The sequence below is a fragment of the Phyllobates terribilis genome, unplaced genomic scaffold, assembly GCF_046119375.1.
Source record: "Phyllobates terribilis strain yellow unplaced genomic scaffold, ASM4611937v1 Scaffold_5__5_contigs__length_657084704, whole genome shotgun sequence".
In the NCBI taxonomy this organism is placed as follows: Eukaryota; Metazoa; Chordata; class Amphibia; order Anura; family Dendrobatidae; genus Phyllobates; species Phyllobates terribilis.
The window spans coordinates 300,518,969-300,528,956 of NW_027362765.1; positions in this window are offsets into that span (position 1 = coordinate 300,518,969).

Below are 9,988 nucleotides of genomic sequence, written 5' to 3' on the forward strand. Positions count from 1 at the left end.
GGAGAGTCTTCTCTCCTCTAGACCTGGGTACCATTCACACATTGGAACGCATGGAATGCGCATCTACATATACAGTGATGCGTAATCCATGCGTTCCAATGCAAGTCAATGGCAGCGAAAACGCAGCGCTTCCGCAAAATAATTGGTAGTGCTGCGTTTTTTTCCGCAATGATAATCCGCAGCGGAAATTTCCGCAGCATGTGCACAGCACATGCGGATTATCATTGGGGAACATGGCAGGCCTTCTACCATGCGTTTTTTAAGCATTTCTGCAGCGTTTTTGCCGCTGCGGAAACGCTTAAAAAATGCATCGTGGGCACACAGCCTTAGCCTCTTGAAGGTTGCAAGGTACATTAGTCTAAACTCTTTCCAAATCATCGGAAAAATTATCCTCCTCCGGCACAGCCGACCCCAATTTGGAGAACGAACCAAAAGACGGATGTCTCCCAGTACAACAAAAAAAGGGAGAACACCCAGCAGAGGAGGATGTATGATTGTTAAGAGCAAATTCTGCGAGAGGCAGAAACTCAGACCACACCTCTTGATTGTCCGCCACAAAACAACGCAAAAAGTATTCAACATCCTGGTTCTTTCTTTCAGTCTGTCCATTAGACTCAGGATGATACCCAGACGAAAATGACAAATGGACTCCCAACCTGTCATAAAAAGCACGCCAAAAGCGAGCCACAAACTGAGGTCCTCTATCAGAAACAATATCCGTGGGAACGCCATGAAGCTTGACAATGTCCTTAACAAACTCCTTAGCGAGTGTCTTGGCGCAGGGCAACTTAATGAATGGAACCAAATGACACATCTAACTAAAACGGTCCACGACCACCCAGATGACAGTAAAACCCTCGGACACAGGAAGATCAGTAATAAAATCCATTGTGAGATGCGTCCAAGGCGCACTAGGAACTTACAGAGGGCAAAGCAACCCTGCAGCAGGAGTATGTGAAGCCTTTGACCTAGCACACACCATACATTGACGCACCCACTTGATGACTTCCTTCTGCCATCCAGGCCACCAAAAACTGCGACTGATAAGTCTCTTAGTCTCCGAAATTCCTGGATGACCTGCCAACCAAGACTCATAACACTCCACAAACAAATCTCTCCTAAAGGTTCTAGGCACGAACAACCTCCCATGGGTAGTGTTAGATAGAGCATCATCTTGAGCTTTCAGAATCCTATTCTCCAAAACGGAGTCCAATGCCGCCACCACAACTCCTTTCTGTAAAATGCTCTCCTCCTCCTCGGCATCGACCGTAGGAGAGAAGCTGCGAGATAAAGCATCGGCTTTAACATTCTTAGTACCAGGGATATAGGTAACAGAAAAATGAAACCGAGAAAAAAAAAGTGCCCACCTAGCTTGACGGACATTCAAGCACTTGGCAGCATCCAGATAGATCAAATTCTTATGATCTATGAACACCTGAATAGGAAATCTAGCGCCTTCCAAAAAATGACGCCAATGTTCAAACGCGAGTTTAATAGCCAGTGACTCCCGATTTTCAACATCATAATTCAGTTTGGGTTCCGAAAATTTTTTCGAAAAGAAGGCACAAGGATGTACTCCATCCCTGTTCTCCTGAGACAAAACTGCTCCGAGCCCCACCGATGAAGCATCGATCCCCACCAAAAAAGGCTTGGTTTCATCAGGCTGCATAAGGATAGGGGCAGAACTGAACCTCTCTTTGAGATACTTAAACGCTTCAATGGCCTCAGTAGTCCACTGGACCGTATTCGCACCTTTCCAGGTGAGATCGGTTAGAGGCTTAACAATTACAGAAAAATTCTTAATGAATTTCCTGTAATAATTTGCAAAACCCCAAAATCTCTGTATAGGTTTCAAACCAATAGGCCTAGGCCATTCCTGCACAGCCTGAACCTTCACCGGGTCCATCTAAAAGCCCTCGCTGGAGACAATGTAGCCCAAAAAACGAATTTTCTGCACAGCGAACTCACATTTCTCCAGCTTAGCAAAGAGTGAATTATCACTCAATAACTGCAAAACTTCACGTACACTCTGCCAATGGGACTCTAGATCTGGTGAATAAATCAAAATGTCATCCAAATACACAACCACATTCTTACCAATCAAAGGTCTCAGGATGTCATTAATAAGGTTCTGAAAAAATGCAGGTGCATTGGTAAGAGCAAAAGGCATCACCAGATTTTCAAAATGACCTACCGGAGTGTTAAAAGCAGTTTTCCATTCATCACCCTCCTTCACTTGTAATAAATTGTATGCCCCCCGGAGATCAATTTTAGAGAACCACTTGGCCCCCACCAACTGGTTAAACAAGTCAGGAATTAACGGCAATGGGTAGGAATAGCGTACGGTAATCTTATTAATTTCACGAAAATCCAGACGTGGACGTAAACCCCCGTCCTTTTTTTTAACGAAGAAAAATCCAACTGCCACAGACTTAAAAGGTCTAATGTGACCAGCAGCCAGGCTGTATGTACTCCTCCAAGGCCTTTCTTTCAGGGATAGTCAAATTAAACAAGCGACTCTTGGGAAGAGTAGCTCCGGGAACAAACTCAATGGCGCAATCATAATCCCTATGAGGAGGTAAAACTTGCGACTCCTCCTCCGAAAAAACCCTCCAAAAATCTTGAGTAGGTACCGGTAATTCCCCTTTTTCCACAGCCGCAATGCGACCATTACAACATTTATCATAGCACTTTGGACTCCAAGACTTAATCACATTAGTAGACCAGTAAAGGATTGTGCTGTTTTAACCAAGGCAAACCTAGAACGACCGGAGAGGGTAAATTATCTAATACAGCCAAGTCCAAAATTTCTTGGTGAACTCCATTGATGAGGGGAAATGCAGCAACCTTGTGAGTAATACATTTCAAGGGAGTGTTATCAATTGCAATCACAGAAATAGGTGATGGCAAAGGATTGGATCTCAATTTAAGTTTTTCCAAAAACCCTTTATCAATCACATTAAGTGTTGAACCACAATCCACAAATACCTGAAATTCAATCAAATTTTCCTGCAAAGTAGTACTCCCTGAAAGAAATACTCCTCCAGAGCGTAAACAAGCTATACGGGCGTACCTGACATTTTATTTTCTTTACTTAAATGAAGCTCACAATACTTAATCAAATGGTCAGCTTTACCACAATTAAGACACAATCCCTTGGCGAACCTCCGGTCTCTTTCCTGAGAGGAGAGCGACTTCGCCCCAACCTCCATCGGTTCTCCGCCGTCAGAGCAGATTTTCTGGGGACTAGGACCAGGCATTACAGGAGTCTTTATCTCATTCTGCCTAAATCTCAGCCTCCTATCCACAGGAACAGCTAATTGTATGGCATCCTGCAGAGTCTCGGGTGCGGGGAATGCAATCAGCAAATCCTTAACCCTTTCACTCAGACCAGCAAGAAATAGACATTTCAGAGCAGGATCATTCCATTTGACTTCTGACGCCCATCTTCTAAAGTGTGTGCAATAAGTTTCAACATCACCTGACCCCTGATTCAAACGCCTGAGTTCTGCCTCAGCAGATGAGATTCGATCAGGATCGTCATATAATAATAATAAAAAATTCTTCAACAGAACTTAAACATGGATCATTAGGCTGGAGAGAAAAGGCCCACCCCTGTGGTTCTTTGCGCAAAAGTGACATAATAAAACCAATGCACTGTGATTCATTCCCAGAGGACCTTGGTCTCAAATGAAAATATAACAAACAAGCATTTTTAAAGGAAAAAAAATCTTGCAGTTTACCATAAAAAACATCAGGTAGTCCTACCTTGGGTTCCACAAAATGCACTCCAGAACAGCTACTCACGTGCTGCTGGAGCTCGGCCACCTCCAGAAACAATCCCTGCAAGCGTTGAGCCAAAACTTGGACGGAAGCCATACTGATCCCCGAATTTCTTTTCTTTATTTCTTTTTGGGGCTGGACTTACTGTTATGATCTGCAACATGTACTAAGGAAAGATAGGGGAAAGCTGTCCCTACAGTAAGACTAAGCTGAATCCCTACGATGTAGTGGGCTGCCTGTTCCTATCGAACAGACCCGCCTTAGTCCTTGGCTAATCTGAACGAAGAACTATAACATAAGGGGAGGGGTCCCTAAAAGAACTAAGGACTGGAAGAAAAATGGGACACCTCCTAAACAGAGAAGTTGTTGCAGAACACAAAAAGACAAACAGACAAAAAGGTACTAGAGGTCCCAGAAGGACCAAGCGAACTGACAGAGATAGGCACCGAAGCACCTGGCTAGAAAAACAGTCAAACACTGAAGTCCAGCACAGCCAGAAGGGCGGAGCTGGAACATAAAGGCAGGTGGTCACGTGACTGCAAAACACAAGATGGAAGAAAACAAACAGGAGGGTTCTAACAATATGTGTGTGCTCTGTGTATACATTTTTGTGCTCTGTTCATGCAAGTGTGTGTGTGTGTGTGTGTGTGTGTGCTCTGTACATACATATTTTATTGTGCTCTGTACATACTTGTGTGTGCGCTCTGTGAATATATATTTGCTCAGTTGGTAAGTTCACTGATGTAGTACTATCTATACTGACCTGATGGCGGTACTGCTTGTCATAGTAGACTTATGTAATTACATGTTTTTCCAACATTACATTTTTCCTACATCCGTTTCCAACATTCTATTATTTAATCAATGCATTTACAACTTAAAATGTGACTGCAATGTATTTTAAACATAAAAATATCAGAATATCACTATAGGGGTTGGAGCTCCATTTTTCTGGTGCAGATCTCCAAATATTTTGTTGACTTTTACCCACCTTTAGAGTTAACATGAGTTTCTTAGATTAATCATGTTTGATATGAAATCTAAACATGTATTGAAATACACTTATTTACCCCATTTCATTTTCATGCTGCCCATTCAATATAACCCGCTGTTCCTCTTTGTTTTCAGAATGGTGATGTGATGCCCATAGTGACGTCATATTACGTATTTGGCTGGCTATCTCCGTCTGCCATGGTGATGATTTGTCTATAGTAAAAAATGTTGCTTGAATGTAAAAGTGCAATGACTTCATATGTACAATGTAGCAGGAACGGAATAGGTCATGTGAAGATATTGCATGGCTTTTTGTTTTAGATTTTCTTTTTTTTCAATGTCAATGGTACTCAATTTATTAAGCCCAGAAAATACCTTTAACCCTTTAACCCCTTACTGACATCTGACGTACTAATACGCGTCTGTGCCCTGGGACTTAATACCCAGACCCGTATTAGTACGTCATGGCGATCGCGCGCGCACACAGGCTGTGCGGGCGCGATCGCCGCCGGGTGTCAGCTGATTGTCACAGCTGACACCCGGTACTATGTGCAGGGAGCGGTCCTGCACCGCTCCCAGCACATTAACCCCCGCAATGCTGCGATCGAAGTCGATCGCGGCATTGCGGGGGCAAGGGGAGGTGATCGGCGATACTCACCTCCTCTTCCGGCTTCCAGCGCAGTCTGCAAAGGCTTCCCGGGTGTTGTCATGATGACCCGATGTCGTCATGACAACATCCGGGTCACCAGAGAGCAGGAAGATTGCTTGGACATGCGCAGTGCATCTCCAAGCAATCTTCACACTGTGCACTTCTGACAGCCTTCATGGCATAGGGATGGTGCTCCATTCCTGTGCCATGCAGGCGATCAGAAAAAAAAAAGTGAAAGTCCCAGAGTGGGACAAAGTAATAAAGTGTATAAACTGTGTGAAAGTGGAAAAAAAAAAAAAAAAAAAATGTGCAAAAATATTATAAAAAAATAAAAAAAATAATACACCAAAAATAAAAATATAATGTACCCATCAATAAATATTATTATAAAAAAAATTAAAAAAAAACAATAAAAGTACACATATTTGGTATCGCCGCATCCGGAACAACCTGACCTATAAAACTGTCCCACTAGTTAACCCCTTCAGTGAACACGGTAAAAAAAAAAAAAAAAAAACGAAGCAAAAAACAATGCTTTATCACCATACCGCCAAACAAAAAGTGGAATAACACGCAATCAAAATGACGCATATAAATAAAAATGATACCGCTGAAAACGTCATCTCGTCCCGCAAAAAACAAGCCACCATACAGCTCCATCAGCCAAAAAATAAAAAAGTTATAGCTCTCAGAATAAAGCGATACTAAAAAATATTTTTTTCTATAAAATAGCTTTTATTGTGTATAAGCGCCAAAACATAGAAAAATGATACAAATGTGGTACCGCTGTAAACGTACTGACCCGAAGAATAAAGCTACCTCATCAATTTTACCACACGCGGAACAGAATAAAAAAAAAAAAAAAAAAACAATTCCTGAATTGTTGTTTTTTGTTTATTCTGCCTCCCAAAAATCGGAATAGAAAGCGATCAAAAAATGTCACGTGCCTGAAAATGGCACCAATAACAACGTCAAGTCATCCCGCAAAAAACGAGCCGTCACATGACTGTCTGCCAAAATCTTGAAAAATTATAGCTCTCAAAATATGGCGATGCAAAAATTAGATTTTACAAAAAATGCGTCTTTTAGTGTGTGACAGCTGTCAGTCATAAAAACCCCATATGATTCTGGCATTGCTGTAATCACACCGACCCGAAGAATAAAGTCGTCTAATCACTTATACTGCACAAGGAACGGCGTCAAAAATAAACTCTTGGGTTAGGATTGGGCTAGGGTTAGGGCTGGGTTTGGGGCTAGGGTTGTGCTGGGGCTAGGGTTGTGCTGGGGCTAGGGTTGTGCTGGGGCTAGGGTTGTGCTAGGGTTAGGGCTGGGGTTGGGATTTTTTTCAAAAGTAAGAAAAAAAGATGACGATATGGCGACTAGTGTTGAGAGCAAGTGCTCGCTACTTGAGTTTGCATCGGGTGCTCTGGTATGCATTGAGTATCGTGGGTATTTGAGTGACATGCTCGAGTCTCTGCCCCATATGCTTCGCGGCCAAAAAACTTTACGGGGATTGCCTGCCATGCACGAGCGATCCCCGCATGTTTTTTTTTGGTGTCTAATAACCGTGAAACATGCGGAGCAGGGACTCGAGCATGTCACTCGAGCACACGCTGTACATGGTGCATACCTGAGTACCCGATGCAAACTCAAGTAGCGAGCACTTGCGCTCAAGAATAATGACAACTTATTCAATATGATGACCTAATGTAAACAAATAATGTGCCGTACCTCTGGGTTCAAAATGTTCACTATACACCTTAATAAAATCCTTGAGGGGTATAGTTTCCAAAATGGGGACACTTGTGGGGGAGCTCCACTGTTTAGGCACATCACGGGCTCTCCAAACGCGACATGGTGTCCGCTAACAAATTGAATGGAAAATCGGCTCAAATTGTTAGCGGACGCCATGTTGCGTTTGGAGAGCCCCTGTGTGCCCAAACATTGGAGCTCCCCCACAAGTGACCCCATTTTGGAAACTAGACCCCCCAAGGCACCTATCTAGATGCATAGTGAGCACTTGGAACCCCCAGGTGCTTCACAAATTGATTCGTAAAAATGAAAAAGTGAAAAAAAAAACACTTTTTCATTTTTATGAATCAATTTGTGAAGCACCTGGGGTTCCAAGTGCTCACTATGAATCTAGATAGGTGCCTTGGGGGGTCTAGTTTCCAAAATGGGGTCACTTGTGGGGGAGCTCCAATGTTTGGGCACACAGGGACTCTCTAAATGCAACATGGTATCCGCTAACAAATTGAATGGAAAATCGGCTCAAATTGTTAGCGGACACCACATTGCGTTTGGAGAGCCCCTCTGCGCCCAAACTTTGGAGCTCCCCCACAAGTGACCCCATTTTGGAAACTAGACCCCCCAAGGCACCTTTCTAGATGCATAGTGAGCACTTGGAACCCCCAGGTGCTTCACAAATTGATTCGTAAAAATGAAAAAGTGAAAAAAAAAATACTTTTTCATTTTTATGAATCAATTTGTGAAGCACCTGGGGTTCCAAGTGCTCACTATGAATCGAGATAGGTGCCTTGGGGGGTCTAGTTTCCAAAATGGGGTCACTTGTGGGGGAGCTCCAATGTTTGGGCACACAGGGACTCTCCAAATGCAACATGATATCCGCTAACAAATTGTTGGCTCAAATTGTTAGCGGATATCATGTTGCATTTGGAGAGTCCCTGTGTGCCCAAACATTGGAGCTCCCCCACAAGTGACCACATTTTGGAAACTAGACCCCCCAAGGCACCTATCTAGATGCATAGTGAGCACTTGGAACCCCCAGGTGCTTCACAAATTGATTCGTAAAAATGAAAAAGTGAAAAAAAAAACACTTTTTCATTTTTATGAATCAATTTGTGAAGCACCTGGGGTTCCAAGTGCTCACTATGAATCTAGATAGGTGCCTTAGGGGGTCTAGTTTCCAAAATGGGGTCACTTGTGGGGGAGCTCCAATGTTTGGGCACACAGGGACTCTCCAAATGCAACATGATATCCGCTAACAAATTGTTGGCTCAAATTGTTAGCGGATATCATGTTGCATTTGGAGAGTCCCTGTGTGCCCAAACATTGGAGCTCCCCCACAAGTGACCCCATTTTGGAAACTAGACCCCCCAAGGCACCTATCTAGATGCATAGTGAGCACTTGGAACCCCTAGGTGCTTCACAAATTGATTCGTAAAAATGAAAAAGTGTTTTTTTTTTCACTTTTTCATTATTACGAATCAATTTGTGAAGCACCTGGGGGTTCCAAGTGCTCACTATGCATCTATGCGTGCCCAGGGGAAATTGCACAACAAATTTTGGGGTCCATTTTTTCTTGTTACCCCTGTGAAAATAAAAAAAATTGGGTCTAAAGTAACATTTTTGTGAAAAAAGTTAAATGTTCATTTTTTTCTTCCACATTCAAAAAATTCCTGTGAAGCACCTGAAGGGTTAATAAAGTTCTTGAATGTGGTTTTGAGCACCTTGAGGGGTGCAGTTTTTAGAATGGTGTCACTTTTGGGTATTTTCTGTCATACAGACCTCTCAAAGTGACTTCAAATGTGATGTGGTCCCTAAAAAAATGGTTTTGTAAATTTTGTTGGAAAAATGAGAAATCGCTGGTCAACTTTTAACCCTTATAGCTCCCTAACAAAAAAAAATTTTGGTTCCAAAATTGTGCTGATGTAAAGTAGACATGTGGGAAATGTTATTTATTAACTCTTTTGTGTGATATATCGCTCTGATTTCAGGGCTTAAAAATTCAAATTCTGAAAATTGCAAAATTTTCAAAATTTTCGCCAAATTTCCGTTTTTTTCACAAATAAACGCAAGTGATATCGAAGAAATTTTTCCACAATCATGAAGTACAATATGTCACGAAAAAACAATCTCAGAATCAGGGGGATCCGTTGAAGCGTTCCAGAGTAATTACCTCATAAAGTGACAGTGGTCAGAATTGTAAAAATTGGCCCGGTCATTAACGTGCAAACCACCCGCGGGGCTTAAGGGGTTAAGGACCGAACCACTTTGTACATTAATGACCAAGCCTCAAGTCTGAGTGTCATTTTGTGAGGTAATAACTCTGGAACGCTTCAACGGATCCAAGTGATTCTGAGACTGTTTTTCTGTGACATATTGTAATTCATGTTAGTGGTAAAATTTATTTGATATGACTTGCGTTTATTTGTGAAAATATCAGAAATTTGGTGAAAATTTTGGAAATTTCACAGTTTTCAAACCTTGCCGGGCATCGCACCCCACAATTAGATATTGATGACCTACAAGTATCTTAAGGATAGGCCATCAATGTAAAAGTCCCAGGCAACCCCTTTAATATTCAAGCTTACAACCCATGTTAAGGGCTTCGTTGTCATATGAGTCACAAGCATTCCTAGCAAGGGTGAAACAAAAATTTGAACCCTGGAGATCGCAATCACAGGGTCACAGAAAGTGAAATTGACATACAAAAGAAAAAGACGCCACAAATTGCGGTATTGGAAATTCATGTTGCTTTTCATGTCCAGAAGCAATAACTACTGGTTCTAGAACCAGTTCTGTTATTGTAGTGAAATATTG